Below are 17,200 nucleotides of genomic sequence, written 5' to 3'. Positions count from 1 at the left end.
AATATATGTTGAAAATATAAGAGAAATCTGCGCAAGAAAACGACCTCAGAACAAAATACACCATTATACGAAAGGCTATAACGGGATAAGCTGGTCAAAAATGCCCCGCACCTATCAGCCCCACCACTTGTGCTTTCGATAGAGGACATAAAATCATACCTTCATATAAATGTTTAGCTTCCCAAAGGTCATAGAACCTCTTGAATCGAAAAAACAAGATTTTTCGATTGTATTATTATTTTTGAGCCAAATATAATTTATAATTTATTATAATTTAAATGTAATCCATAAAGGATTACTACATAATTATATCCTTACAGATCATCCCAAACCCATTTTTCGGTGCGTCACAGATTATCGAATTCTCTCTAACGCATTACAGTTGGAAGTGGCAGAAAAAAACGTACCTCTGTGATTATTATACATTCAGCTTAGAAAATATAGAAAATTATGTAAGTACTCCTTGACGAGTATTTGCATATTAAAACGACCTATACTTATCGATAAATAATTGGGTTGGCGATTACAATACTGTAAATAGATAACCAATCAATGATACGAATAAACATAATTTGACACAAAAGTAATCGATCGTGACAGTAGTATTTTTACAATATCATTTATAATAATAATAATAATAGCTTTATTGCCCAACAGTTTCCCATTTACAGGACAATGATAAAAATATTACATAATTTATAACACCTATTATAGGTAAGATAAAGATTTAAGCAGTAGTACCAAAAAATAACATTAATAATACAAGTTAGACTAAAATTAATATAAATTCAAACAGAAAAAGAAAATAAATTAATAGAAAAATAAAATAAAAAATTACTGCTTATTTCAGAAACTCAATAGCTACTTTTATAAAGTTCCTTTGAGAACTTGAAAAAATGTCACAATGCTTACCAATAACATTAAAATTTCTACACATTACATTAATAGGAGCCTTACATAGAATATTTGTACGAGCTCTTGTACACCTAAATAATACATTTGTTCTTAAATTTGACCTTGGAATATTAAAATTAATGTTTTCTAATATTGAAATAAAATCAATTGCATTATTAACAAGTTTGTACAAAAAAATTAAAGATGCAACTTTTCTTCTTAATTCTAAACTACACATACTAAAACGATCACACAAGTAATTATTATCTACACCTCTAGCCGGATAAAGACCATTTACTTTAAACATTAAAAATTTTAGAAATTTTCTCTGAACGCTTTCAATTGCAATGTTATGACAATCATAGAAAGGACTCCATACAATACTGGCATATTCAAGTTTAGAGCGGACATAAGTATAATATAGCAATGTTAATGACTTTATATTATTAATGCCTGGTTGCACCAACAGATCTTAAGCTCCACCTTAGCTAAGCTCTACTTATAGATAGGGCCTCCTTGAGTATCACTTACGTTGCACCATAATTTTAGATTCTTACCTTATTATCAATTATATCTATTATTATATTATGGTATTCTTATTATAATATATTATAATTATATTATATTAATTCTTATGATATTGTGACGCCTCACAACCCGGCCTAATTCTTCTCGATATTTCTCCGCGTTGCGAGTAAAGGCCAGATCTTCCACGGCGATTCGAGGCGACCGCTGCCAGAGTATTTAAGAACAGGAATCCGATCACAGGCCAGTCAGTCAATGAACGAGCCGCGACGCGTGATATAATTGTATTCGATCGGATTTAGTGAAATGTATTTATTAGTTATCGTAGTTATTATGTTTAGTTAATTAAATCATAAATTTGAGTTGTAAATAAATTAGATGTGTTAGTTGTTGTTATTTGTAATTATTAAAATACATAAGTGATGTAAATAAAATAATATAAGTAAGTCTTCCTTTATTTAAATTAAACTTAGTGCCTAAAGATATAAATAAATAAAATAGTAGAGTCAATCGCGTAACAATATTCTCGACTTAAGCTTAAGATATGTTGGTGCAACCGGGCATAAATGACTTACAATTGCGAATTAAAAACCCATAAGCCTTCAACGCTTCAGAAACTTTAACACACATATGTTCTACAAAAGTGAGTTTTGTGTCAAAAATTACACCCAAATCCTTAACCGTGTTCTGTCTTTCTAATATTCTATCGTGACAACTATAGTTAAATACAAATAAACTTGATTTCCTAGAAAAAGTGACTACTTTACATTTTTTTGTGTTAAGTTATAATTTGTTGCTGTTGCACCAATTTTCCAATATTTCTATATTCTGCTGAAGTTGGTTACAATCATCCAGCTCCCTAATAGTAGAAAATATTTTCAAATCGTCAGCAAAGCCCAGTCTTTCGCATGAAATATTTTCAAGAAGGTCATTAATAAATAGTAGAAAGAGCAATGGACCGAGATTGGAACCTTGAGGCACACCAGACGCAGCAAGATATTTTTCTGAGACATAACCATTATATGCTACAAACTGCATCCTTCCCTGAAGGTACGATTTTAAAAATAAAAGAGCACTGTCAGTAAAACCAAATGTTGAAAGCTTGCTAAGTAATACTTCATGATCAATTCTGTCAAAAGCCTTCGAAAAATCGGTATATATAACATCAACTTGGCCATTATCGCCAATAACTTCAGAAAGATATTGGGTAAAATAAACCAAATTGGTTACAGTTGATCTTTTATTAACAAAACCATGCTGACGAGATGAAATATAAAGTTGAACAGAAGATAAGATCCTATTATATAACACGATTTCGAAAACCATACGGGTAATATGATCGGTAATATTACCCGTATACGCGCCAATAATGAATATAAAATTCTTAATTGCATGTCGAAAAATGCGCAATAACTATCTCTTAACACCTACCAAATTCCATTTCCATATCTCAACCGGTTTTAAAGCAATAAATAAATCGTCAGTTTGTAAGAAAAAATTTAACATCCCGTATCTCGGAAACGAAGCACTTGCGGCCATACAATTATAAAGCAAACTGTCATTATTTTTAATGTAGAATTACCCCTTAAAGTTTGTCGCATTTATTTAGAAACACCCTGTACTGATGAAAAACATGGCTAGTTGTATGTCGGTAAAGTTAGCAGCCCCATTTTATAAGGCCGAATTCAGACTAAGACTATATTTTATTGCTAATTTATTGCTAATTTATTACGCAACGAAAAAATTTATTGCTGTAGCCGTTTCCGAGAAACAGTGGGTGCTGCTAGCTTTACGGTAAAGCTAGCAGCACCCAACCTATATCTCGGCAATGAAAAGGAGTTAAGAGCCAATTTTAACGGCATATTTTATTGCTAATTAATTGCTCTTGATTGGTATATTAACCAATCCCGAAAAACTACCCCATCATCCCCTAGCGCAAAACTCACCCCCGAAAAAATGATGAAACTCGAAAATTCAACCCCAAGGAATTACTTGCTAATTTATTGCTAATTTATTACGGAAGGAAAGAATCTATTGCTGTAGCCGTTTCCGAGAAAGAGTGGGTGCTGTTAGCTTTACGGTAAAGCTAGCAGCACCCAACCTATATCTCGACAATGAAAAGGAGTACAGAGCCCATTTTAACGGCATATTTTATTGCTAATTAATTGCTCTGGAATGGTATATTAACCAATCCTGAAAAACTACCCCATAATCCCCTAGCGCAAAACTCACCCCTGAAAAAAATGATGAAACTCGAAAATTCAACCCCAAGGAATTACTTGCTAATTTATTACGGAAAGAAAAAATTTATTGCTGTAGCCGTTTCCGAGAAACAGTGGGTGCTGCTAGCTTTACGTTAAAGCTGGCAGCACCCAACCTATATTTCGACAACGAAAAGGAGCACAGAGCCCATTTTAACGGCATATTTTATTGCTAATTAATTGCTCTTGAATGATATATTAACCAATCCCGAAAAACTACCCCATCATCCCCTAGCGCAAAACTCACCCCGAAAAAATGATGAAATTCCAAAATTCAATCCTAAGGAATTAATTGCTACTTTACTGCTAAGTTATTACGCAAAGAAAACAATTATTGCTGTAGCCGTTTCCGAGAAACAATGGGTGCTGATAACGTTATGGTAAAGCTAGCAGCACCCAAGCTATATCTCGGCAAGGAAAAGGGATAAATGAACCATCCTGGCGACATATTTTATTGCTAATTAATTGCTCTTGATTGGTACATCGACCAATCCCGAAAAACTAGCCCCTCCCCCCCCTAGTGCAAAACTCACCTACCCAAAATGATGAAACTAAAAAATTCAATCGGAGAGAATTAATTGCTAATTTATTGCTGATTTATTACGGAAAGAAAAAATTTATATCTACTAGCCGTTTCCGAGAAACAATGATTACTGAACCTCTCTTAGTTTCATATTGTATTGCTATTTAAATTTAAATAGTGCTGATACAGTTCATAAAAAAATAATATATCATTTCAGCCTCCCTTTTACCTGGTAGAACATAGACTGATATGATACCTGTCGAAGTATACCGGGTCTTCGGATTAGCCGGAATCATTCTACCGAGAATAAATCTTGCGAGAAACAGAAATCTTATATGATGAATAGCGATATAGTGATTATTTTATTGCTAATTTAAAGCATCCCTCAGACCCTCACACATCCCTCTACCGATCTCACTCCCCAAAATTCACAAAAATTGAAAAAACCTAGTTTTACGATCAGAACACACATGCGTCTTTCATTGTTTTATGTCTTTTATTAATTCACCTTCTTTCGTATCTATAAAGTATGAAGCTAAAATGTTTTCTGTTTTTCTTTTTGGAAAAGGATGCAGCAATAAATTACATTATTGGCGTTCTAAGCACTGCACTAACGAGTAATAAAAACCATGTATAATTTTCAGGAATAAATCCCGGATTTAAGTTTGAAATAAAATTTATTGAACGTTTAGACTTCGACTTCACTTGTTTAATAATGAAACGATTTTTTTTAATTCGAGGAAGATGAAAAAATATTTTATTTTTAATGTCCTTTTGCAGAAGTTATAATTTAGCTTGAAAACTAAATAGGTATACACAGTGAAAGATCTGATTTTATCTTTCTCCCGCAAGTGTAAATTCAGTGTTTGTAAAGTTGTTCCATAACATCAGTCCCACAACCACTAGTCATCGTTTAATCCTGGATAGGAATCCTTTTCGTTAAAAAATGCAGTTATTGGATCAAACAAATCTACAAATCGATATATCTACATAGTACTAAATAAATATCTATCTATATAACAATGCAAAAGAAATTAATGCCATTTGGAAGTTCTTCATCCTTTAATCCCTTAAGGACATTTTTGAATTGTTGATGATTTTTGCATTGGTGAGAATGTAATTTAAAATGTGTAACACTGTCTTCATAACATAAGGATATAAACATTTTTTAACGAGATGTTCTCGGCGAATTGGTAAAAATTGTGGAATTTGAGAATCATGTCTTAAAAGCCCTATCTATAATACCAACCTTTTTACCCAGCATTGCCAGAGTTCCGTCAGTTGCAATGCTTATAAGTATATTAATAGGCACATCAAAAGTTTTCATTATGGATGCATGAAGTTTTCTAATGCATTTTTAATATCGACAACATGGGTTGACTTTTGAAGTGCCACTAAATCTAAGCATTCTTCTTTAACAACGAAGTCAGATGAAACAAAACGTATGAACAATGCGAAATGAGGAAGATCTGTAATAATATCTGTCAATTCGACAAGGGCTAAGCTGAATGCAATACAGTTCTTTAAAACGATATCAATCAGTACAGATCGGTGGTGTATCTCGAGATTAGGATTTGCGAAACAACTTTATGCAATGCTGCATTATTTGAATTGAAAACTTTAAGTTCATCTTCCAAGTTTTTTGGTAATAAACTCTCCCACTCCACATGGGCGATTTACACGAGCAATATTCTAGGAAAAGACAAAACTGACTTCAGTCACTTTACTTGCTTGCTTGGTTATTGGCCTTGCTTTATGCAATTTGGCCAGCTCGATCAGGTTGGCGATCACGACGTGACGTTGACTGGCTCATGACCATGTCGGGCCCACCGAATATGTCTACTTCTTGATCTCTTTTGAAGTAAATTGGCTATGGTGATAACTTTGACTAAATATTTACTTTTTGTACAAGGTACAATAACAAACATAATCTATTAGTAAGCATGAATTATAAATAATTTATAGCTAGTTGAACATTATAATTTTATTCTGTTTATGCTAAGAAACCTCATAATTGCTCTGATTGATTCTTCATCTACGTTATGTAAAATTGAATATATTGTTATCGGGGTCCTTTATTGGCGAAAAAATTGTAGATATCCCAGTTTGGAATGGAGTATGGAGTTAATAGGGCCACTTTACTTTATTAGGTAGATTGTCAAAGGTCGTCAAAATTGACTAGCTTATTTGATTTTAGAGAAGCAAGTTTATCTGATCAATTTGGAATTTGGTAGATACTGATTAGAAAACAGGATGATTGGTTTCATAATATCGACGTAAATTGCTAACTTTATAATTTTTGACTGTAGATTCAAAAATAACATAATGATTTTCCGTTATGGTCAATAAAAAAGACATAAAAAAATTAGAAAATAGAAATTACAAAGCATCATATTTACTTTTACAAATAAAAAATAGCAGCTTCTTCAGTCTTTAATTATTGGTCATAAATAGTGCATCTATTAAAATTATTTAATTGATAAGAATTAATTAAATTTATTAAAAATTTAACTTTTTTACAAAAATATTTATTTAATTAAACTTTAATTTATTTTTCATTCTGAGGAGGTCCTTATTTTATATTTTTTTTTATATGTTCTGTGCTAGAATTTCAAATAAGATTGAAGTTTTGTGTTTTCAAAACAATAACAGGAGGTTTACATAAGTAAATACTAAGAAGCAAATTATTTATAGCTAACTTACCAAACATTCCAGATTACAAATTATCAGGGTTTTTTAAACCATCGTATAATATTCCCAATACTCCAGGAACCGAAGGTTCTCACATCGGAATTTTTGGAGAATGAATCGATTTTCTTGAAAATTTTAGATTAATACGTAGTGTATATTCCAAGGATCAAAATCTATATTATGCCGAAAGGCGCTTTTACCATGGGGGTGGTTGCCACCCCACCTCGGGTGCGGAAATTTTTTATTATATTTTGCCCACAAAAATTGGTAAAAAGATTAATTCTAAGCAAAAAATGTTCTATACATTTTTTTAATAAAATAGTTCTTTATTTATTCGCTATCGAAAGTGTTCGAAGTGTTGTAATATATCGAAGATTGCCATCAGAGATGCGAAAAAATGCTTTTTTATGAAATGGTAGACTTTTTAATTCCCAAGAATTTTGTTTGCGGAAATTTTTTGTACGACAAAATTGAGTGAGATATTGATAATTAAAACTTGTACTAACATGCAAAAACTGCCTATACCAATCCTTTCAAAGTCACCCCTTTTTGAGACTGAGGGTTTTAAATAGTCCAGAAAGCCACTGCGCATCCGCTAGGAAAAATATTCTAATTCGTATTTTTTGCACAATCTTACTCAAAAAGGACTCCTTTTAACAAATTTGCATGTTGCCAGGACCAAAAGGTGGTCAAAAAATTTTTAAACGTTTTTTTTTGTTTCTTTCTTAAAATTATTTTTTTTGCATGGAAAAAAGTTTCTTTAGGTTTTTTGGATCATTCCAAACAGAAAAGGTCTTTAATGACTTTTCTCTAAAAATGATAGTTTTTGACATATAAGCGAATAAAAATTGAAAAATTGCGAAATCGGCCATTTTTAGTCCTCAAAAACTATGTGAAAAACTGAAAATTTGAATGTTGCCAAGGTAGGTGGATATTCTTTAAACGTCTATTGATGAAATCCCTCAGAGTTTTTTGCAATACAATATTCAAAACTCCTTTGTTTTTTAATTGCTAATCAAGCGTGCGCGACACTATTTTCCACCGACAGTATGGTGCAAATGAAAGGAATAAATTCGTTATTTCGTAAACCGGCGACTTTAAGGAAAAATCCCGAAACTGGTCGATTTTTATTTTTAAGTTATGATATTGTGGCATATATGATATACTAGTGACGTCATCCATCTGGACGTGATGACGTAATCGATGATTTTTTAAATGAGAATAGGGGTTGTGTGCTAGGTCATTTGAAAGTTTCTTCAATTCTCTATTCAGTAATATAAACATTTACATAATTATTTATACAGGGTGTCCAAAATAATTTTATTAAATTAAATTATTTGAAAAAAAAAGAAGTAGAAGGACAGCCTGTATAAATAATTATGTAAATGTTTACATTACTGAATAGAGAATTGAAGAACCTTTCAAATGAGCTACCACACGATCCCTATTCTTATTTAAAAAAATCATCGATTACGTCATCACGCCCAGACGGATGACGTCACTAGTATACCATATATGCCACAATATCATAACTTAAAAATAAAAATCGACCTGTTTCGGGATTTTTCCTTAAAGTCGCCGGTTTACGAAATAACGAATTTATTCCTTTCATTTGCACCATACTGTCGGTGGAAAATAGTGTCGCGCACGCTTGATTAGTAATTAAAAAACAAAGGAGTTTTGAATATTGTATTGCAAAAAACTCTGAGGGATTTCATCAATAAATGTTTAAAGAATATCTACCTACCTTGGCAACATTCAAATTTTCAGTTTTTCACATAGTTTTTGAGGACTAAAAATGGCCGATTTCGCAATTTTTCAATTTTTATTCGCTTATATGTCAAAAACTATCATTTTTAGAGAAAAGTCACTAGAGACCTTTTCTGTTTGGAATGATCCAAAAAACCTAAAAAAACTTTTTTCCATGCAAAAAAAATAATTTTAAGAAAAAAACAAAAAAAAAACGTTTAAAAAATTTTTGACCACCTTTTGGTCCTGGCAACATGCAAATTTGTTAAAAGGAGTCCTTTTTGAGTAAGATTGTGCAAAAAATACGAATTAGAATATTTTTCCTAGCGGATGCGCAGTGGCTTTCTGGACTAAAAGGGATTTGATACTATTAGCCTTATAGATATTGTAAAAACCTACGTTTTTTTACCAAACTTTCTGAGGTAAAAAATGAAAAGTTACGGGTAAAAAACCAATATATTTCTTTGAAAAAAACAATGATCCAATAATTGGAAGCCTAATAATGTAAGTTAGCGGTGTATTTTTGCATTGTGTACGTTAGAAACTTATATACATGCATACGTTGATTCATTCTCGGCTCATGGAGCCATAGAACACATACGAATATATATTACATGTTTGTGTATGCGTGTATCCGTAAATTTTCGGCGGGACGATTCTACGCCCGCAGCGCTACGTGAAAGTAGAAACGTCTTCTGACGTGTTTATTTGTTTAAGCAACTACCTTTTTAATTTTGGAAGTGCTCACCAGTATTTTTCAAATATATTTGTATATAAATGTACATATATCTTTTTTTACAAATCATTAAATATAAGTATGTATACTCCATCTAAATTACTTACCGTTGCACGTCATCCGCGTCATAGCCCGTGACGCCACATGATACCAACACGAAATATTTAGGCGGTAGGTGTGTTCCTTTTTAGAATCACTTTGCCGAGTACAGTGGCATTACAGCCACTCTACATATTTTATTATATACACGTAGAAATAATATTTAAAGATTTCTATTAATGTTAACTTAAAGAAATACACAATAATATGTTTCATTTAATTGTTATAAATGGATTATAAAGCGTTTGTATGAAGCACATTTGTTCGGAATACACTGTAACTATAATCGAACGAAGGTGATATTTTGGCATAAATTGGTAACATTTATTTGACAGTTACGGTGATGACACTTCATATTTGTTTATATTCTTTACTAGTATTTGTTTCATTATATTTACTGTTTTTTTATATATACTTTAATGATTAATGTAAGATTATAACTTAATTCTTGTTTTCTATTTATAAAGTTTTTATTTATTTACATTGAATATTAATTTGTTCTGTTGTATAATCCACTTCCGCAAAAATTGTGTGACGTATTTGATTTAAAATGAATTAAATAATTTTTTGTAATTGGGCAACAATGTCAACTTAAATCTCTAACGTAGATAATGACGTGCAACGGTAAGTAAATTAGACGGACTGTACTTATATATTGTTGTAGCTATTAATGAAGGAAGACTTCTTAGTATAATTTAAATAATAAACTTTATTGAATACACATTACATGATAACCACGTTGATTCTGATAACTTGACCTGTATTCCTCTAACCTATAATGTCACTGTTGACCAGTACATAATTGTGGCTAAATACATACATGTGGCTGAAGTGCCAATGCCTATACAACATCTTCCCCCTTAACTAAAAATTCATAATGAAGTCTTTGTACTGACATGGTCTCTTTATTGATTGTCCCGACCTGTTCACTATAGCTCACCTTCACTATTGCACAATTCACCCATGTCCTTTTCACTTATCTCTGTACGGTTAACACTATTATTATCAAAGGAACACTGATCAAGAGCCTCAGCTGAATTTTTCCGTACCACGTCATTAGGAGGAACAGACTCCATGTGAACTGAACTCTAATCTGAGGGTCCTGCATTACCTGAGTCAAACTTACTATTTCTAAAATTATGACTATAGTTATGATCTGCGCACATTTTTAACTCATTATGTGTCGGCTTCAAATTTGATGAATTGCGTCTTAACTCATTACCTTGATGATCCTTTATTATGAACGATCTAGGGGCATGACGTTGGGATATAATTCTAGCAGGTTCCCAAATCTTATTTTGCCTTACTAGTGCATTATCGCCAACATTTAGCTCTTTTGATACTTTTGCAGTCTTATTATAATAAGTTTTATAATGATTTTGTTTTTTAATTAATTTATCATGTACATATCTACTAACCGGAGGGACCGCAGACGTTCGGATACAATTAGCGTCTCTTTGCAAAGACAATGACGTCGACTTTGCAAAGTAACAAGGCACTTACTCAACACACACACTACACATTACACCTGAGTTAGTGATAAGTTATACAATTACGTGGCTAAAGGTTCTAGTTCTAAACCAAGGCCAGAATCAGAGAAAAAAATATCTACTATTTTCTGGTTTCAGTAAATTAGAATGCGTTGGTAATTTTGTCCTAACTCTTCTGCCAAAAAGCAACTGAGCAGGAGTTAAATTAATTTCATGTATCGGGGTGTTTCTGTATTCTAATAAGGCAGTTTCCAGATCAGTTTTAGTATAATTGCATTTTTTAAGAATGTTTCTAGATGTTGTAACTGCTCGTTCAGCAGGACGATTACTTTTAGGATACCCAGGTGAACTAAACTTGAACTGGAAATTCCAACTGTTAGAAAATTGTTTACATTCGTTTGAACTGAAAGGCATATTGTCACAAATTACTGTTTTAAGTATTGCATGTGTGGAAAATACTGATTTTAATTTTTAATTACCTCACTGGAGGTTTTATCATTAACATGCAAAATTTCTAGCCATTTAGAATAATAATCTTAAATAACTAAATAACTTTTATCATTAAATTCAAAAAAGTCACAACCTACTTTGTTAAATGGAATATCAGGTATGTCATGCTCCATTCTCACAAACAGAACAAGTTGAAATTATTTGTTCTATATCTGACATTAGTCCAGGCCAATAAACAGCTTGCCTTGCTCTCCCTTTTGTCCTAGTGATGCCAAAATGTGCCTCATGCAACAAATTCAGTATGTATGACCTCAATGTCTCAGGCACAATGACACGACGATTGAAAAATAATAACTCATCTTCAACAGATATCTCTGTTTGAAGTTTATAATACTGTTTAATATTATCTGAAACATCATTTTTACTCTTGGGCCGACCATTAAAAAAATAATATTTGAGTTTAGAAAGTAATGGATCTGCTACAGTAGCTTGCTGAAATTGAATTATCTTTTCATCAGTTAGAATTTAAGCCTGCACTTAATGAATGCACCATTTCATTAACCCATTCATCAGTATTTTCATGATCATCTTTCAAGTAAGACCTCGACAGCAAGTCTGCAATGTGCAAAAATTTACCAGGTTTAAAAGAGACATTAATGTTGTATTTTAATAGTCTAATTTTCATTCTTTGAAGTCTAGATGAGGCTACGTCACACACCCTCTTGTTCAAAATAGTAACAAGAGGTTTATGATCTGTGATTATATTAATTTTTTTTCCATATACAAAATTATGAAATTTAGTTGTTGCAAATACAATTCCAAGTAATTCTTTTTCTATTTGTGCAAAATTTGATTCTGAGTTGCTTAAATTTCTAGAGGCATAAAAACAAGCCTGTTTTCTTGTAACAGACAGCATCCTAATCAACTTTGACTGGCATCTGTCTCAATTGTGATTTTCTTTTGTTCTAAAAAAATTAGCTAGCCCTGGTGCCTCTGTTATTCTTTGTTTAATTTTTTCAAGTATTTCTGTGTGCGTGTGTAGCCACACAAATTCATTTTTTCTTTTAAAAGTTCCCTTAAGGGGGACGTTAATTCAGATAGATTTTTTACAAATTTCGACAGAAAGTTTGTCATGCCTAATACGCTCTGTAATTGCTTCTTATTAGCTGGATTTTTAATAGCTGAAATTGCTCTTATGCGTTCTGTATCAATTTCCATGCCATTTGCTGAAAACATGTGACCAAGATATTTAACTTGCCCAACTTTAAATTGCAATTTATTAACATTAAATTTGACACCTAAATTTCTAGCCCTAGTCATCACTTTTGCCAATATTAAGTCGTGATCCTGCTCATTCTCAGCAGCTATGAGTATATCATCAAAGTAAACAAGTACTCCCGGAATATCTGAGAAATTTTTTGTATTAATATGTTGAATATATTCTGGAGCCATATTTAATCCATATGGAAACCTTAAAAATTTCCAGCATCCATATGGAGTTGAAAACGTACACAGATCACTGGATTTTTTATCTAGAGAAATTTGCCAAAACCCTTCTTTTAAGTCTAATACAGCGAGTATTTTTTTATTTGTTAAATTGTATGTTATATCTTGTAAGGTGAAGATTAAAACATTTTTAGGTCGTTTAATTACTGAATTTAAATTTTTTGGATCAAGACATAACCTAAGTGTTTTATCTTTTTTCTCAATTATCACCAGGTTACTAACCCTCCCAGTATTTTCCACTCTTTCTATTATAGCTCGTTTTTCCAGCTCTTTTAACGTTTTTTTCAGTTCTCCTCTAAGGGACAATGGAATACGCCTAGGGAGATTAGCAACTGGTTGACTACCCTCTTTTATTTCTATTGTACATTTATCCTTAAACGTCCCTGTACCTTCAAAAAGATCTAAGTGATCTTTAATAAATAATTTTTTCTTATTACTGATACTAGTTTCCTTTACTCTACTTATCAATTTTAATTTAACACAACTATTAATCCCTAATAATGTTACATTTTTAACATTACATTCTAAATAAACGAATCCCCCCCAAAGTTTCTAATTTCACAATTGTTGGTTCTAGTTGAAACAACTGGTTGCAGAATGGAGCCCAAGAGGAACGAGAAGAAGAGGACGACCGAGAAGATCTTGGAGTCGACGAAGCCATGTCTAAGAAAGGATTGGAAGACGGAGACTGGGAAGATCGAAAAAAATGGAAGTCCTGACTGACGGAAGGGAAACGGCATTTGCTGTTTGAATTTTCAATGGGTTGAAATATTTAAAAATTATATTTAAAGCACCAAAAACTCATTATTTAATTCATCTTAACTAAATTTCACTGATTCAGTATAAACTTTTTTTTAGTTCGTAATGAGGGGTAGTTTTCACCCTTAAAAATGTACTTTTAAAGGGTTAAAATAATAGGTCTAGATCCCGCGTACGACAAAAAAAGTTGATTGATTAATAGCAAGCTGAAAATTTGTTAATAGCTTAAGGGTGTCTAGTCGGGCAAACTTTGATATATGGGAACACTGGAATAGGGGAAGTTTTAATTGTGGAACAGGTTAAAAATTTGGAACGGTCAGACCACGAAAACGGCACATGTATTTTGTCCGACAGAACATACTTAAACTCTCCGAACAGATATTAAACTCTCATGCAAAAATTAGACTGCTATTTATCACCAAATGGGCGCTTTAATGAGTGGAACATGTAGAATATGTCAAATGATAGGAATTATGACAGGCGATAAATAGCAGTCTGATTTTTGCATGAGAGTTTAATCTCTGTTCGGAGAGTTTAAGTCTGTTCTGTCGGACAAAATAAATGTGCCGTTTTCGTGGTCTGACCGTTCCAAATTTTTAACCTGTTCCACAATTAAAACTGCCCCTGTTCCAGTATTCCCATATATCAAAGTTTATCCGACTAGACACCCTTAATATTAACAAATTTTCAGCTTGCTATTAATCAACTTTCTTTCATACGCGGGATCCAGACCTGTAATTAATAATTAAAGTTAGAGTATTAGATAATAATATTTAATGCATCTGAACAAATTTCACTCCTCTTAAGATTTTTTATAGATTTTGGCAAAAAGGGGAAGTTCAAAAATTAAAAGCGCCCTTCGGCACACTATAGATATAGATTTTGAAGTAGAGGATAAGGTGAACTTAATTCCAAATTTTTATGCAAATCGGTCCATTCTGTAAAAATTGCGAGGGTTTGTGCTGTTTTAAGATTCATTTCTTGGACTATAACAACAGTCATGTAAGTCAATCTAATTATTACACTGTTTATGTTCGTCGGCGCAGTTTCTGATGTGTCAGGAGATTCTACATAGATGGAAATATTTTGTTACGACCTTCCTTGCATTTAATCATTCATATTTCTTGTCAGCAATTTAAGACATTTTCTATACAATATCCTATTTAATAACTTTTTAAAATAATAAGTCAAAATTGAAAAGGAAAGAAATTAAATTTGAAGTAATATCTAACTGGATTTATTTGTTATAGTCTGATAAAGTAAAAGTATTTTTATGTAATGACGGTTTTTACGTTAGGGGATGATGGGATAGCAATTATGTAATTAGAAATAAAATATGCCGTTAACATGGGTTCTGTACTTTACGGAATGGGCATACGGAATTACACTTATGTAAGAAATAATGACACTCAAAGCTTCAACAAAGTCAACTACTAGATACTCGCATATTCTTATGTTTTAGAAGACATATTTTCATAAAAAAAAGAAGATATTCCAAAACTACCTCCAAAGAAGAAATTAGATTTGAAGGAATATCTAACTGGATTTATTTGTTATAGTCTGATAAAGTAAATTGATTTTATGTAAGACGGTTTTTATGTTAGGGGATGATGGGACAGTTTTTGGATGTTGGTCAATTTAGCTATCAACAGCAATTAATTAGAAATAAAATATGCCGTTAAAATTGGCTCTGTACTCCTTTTCATTGCCGAGATATAGGTTGGGTGCTGCTAGCTTTACCGTAAAGCTAGTAGCACCCACTGTTTCTCGGAAACGGCTACAGCAATAAATTTTTTCTTTCCGTAATAAATTAGCAATAAATTAGCAATTAATTCCTTGGGGTTGAATTTTTGAGTTTCATCATTTTTTCGAAGGTGAGTTTTGCGCTAGGGGATGATGGGGTAGTTTTTCGGGATTGGTTAATATACCAATCACGAGCAATCAATTAGCAATAGAATATGCCGTTAAAATGGGCTCTGCACTCCTTTTCGTTGCCGAGATATAGTTTGGGTGCTGCTAGCTTTACCGTAAAGCTAGCAGCACCCACTGTTTCTCGGAAACGGCTACAGCCATAATTTTTTTCTTTTCGTAATAAATTAGCAATTAATTCCTTGGGGTTGAATTTCCGAGTTTCATCACTTTTTCGGGGGTGAGTTTTGCGCTAGGAGATGATGGGGTAGTTTTACTGGATTGGTTAATATACCAATCACGAGCAATTAATTAGCAATAAAATATGCCGTTAAAATGGGCTTTTTACTCCTTTTCATTGCCGAGATGTAGGTTGGGTGCTGCTAGCTTTACCGTAAAGCTAGCAGCACCCACTGTTTCTCTGAAACGGATACAGCAATAAATTTTTTCTTTCCGTAATAAATTAGCAATAAAATATAGTCTTAGTCTGAATTCGGTCTTATAAAATGGTGCTGCTGACTTTACCGACATGCTAGTTGTTAAGGTACGTAACTTTTGTATTATCCAACATAAATATATTGGGTTTTAATTTCAATATTTTATAAATGCTAGAATATTCCACAGGGTATTGCGAACTTTTAGAAAAAAACACAGTTTGATTCGTACACCCGGTATACAATAAAATTTACCTGTTTATTAACAATATTATAACAGCCATATTATAAAAGAATAAGGCTATAACATATTAAAAAAATTACTTACTTAAATCTGACAAGTTTAGGAGATACAAGACATAAAAAATAGCTCATTTTTTGGGGTGCCTGTTTTCTCTGACGCGCAGTGTATATACGTTTTTAAATACATATTACTTAATATCTATTCTTTTTAATTTAATATGACAAAACAAAATGACAAATCTCAGTTATAGCTGTAGTTTTATATTTTACTAGTAATTTTTTTACTAGTGATTGTTTGCCATCTACCGTCACTCCACCCAATTATTTCAAAATTTTATAATCAACAAACTTGCAGAAGAATTAAAAATTACATTTGTAAAATAATAAAAGTCTTGTAACCAAGTAAATATAAAGTAACATAATGCCTTAAATTATTTTTAAATTAAAGCAATATGTTACTTTCATTTCTTAATAAAGTTACTTGTTTAATAAAGTGACCAATATTTTTGTCAATTTTGCGAAAGAAAAGTACTGGTGAAGTAGTAAATATAAAATAGTATGGTATAGTTAGACCCAAACCCAGACATCCAAAGTGAAAGTTATCCTCCAACACCAAATTGTTCTATATGGTCCACATAATGTTCAGAAAAAAGTCACACCATTTTGAGCGTAGGGTTTGGGGGGGAGAGTGGGGAGAAATCTGCAAATTCGTAGTTTTTTACGTTTTTCGTCAATATTTCTAAAACTAAACGGTTTAGCATGAACAACCTGCTACACAAAATTATTCTACATTAAATTTTAAATAAAAAATGTCCTATGCATAACCCTTCTAAAATGAACGGTTCCAAAGTTACGGAGGTAGTATAGTATAATGGGTCCAAAAAAGGGCCTAACCCAGGCATCCAAAGTAAAAGTTTTCTTTCAACACAAAA

At 32.1% G+C, this 17,200-nt stretch overlaps 1 protein-coding gene across 2 annotated transcripts in view; it reads right to left on the bottom strand.

Moving 5' to 3' along the window:
- Window positions 1-17,200, bottom strand: part of LOC114339972 (NFX1-type zinc finger-containing protein 1-like) — a 380,271-nt gene that overhangs the window by 286,511 nt on the left and 76,560 nt on the right. The gene's annotated exons all lie outside the window — the stretch shown is intronic.

Source organism: Diabrotica virgifera, chromosome 5, assembly GCF_917563875.1.
Source record: "Diabrotica virgifera virgifera chromosome 5, PGI_DIABVI_V3a".
NCBI lineage: Eukaryota > Metazoa > Arthropoda > Insecta > Coleoptera > Chrysomelidae > Diabrotica > Diabrotica virgifera.
The sequence above is the reverse complement of the archived record's forward strand: the minus strand, read 5'-3'. Positions and strand labels throughout refer to the sequence as shown.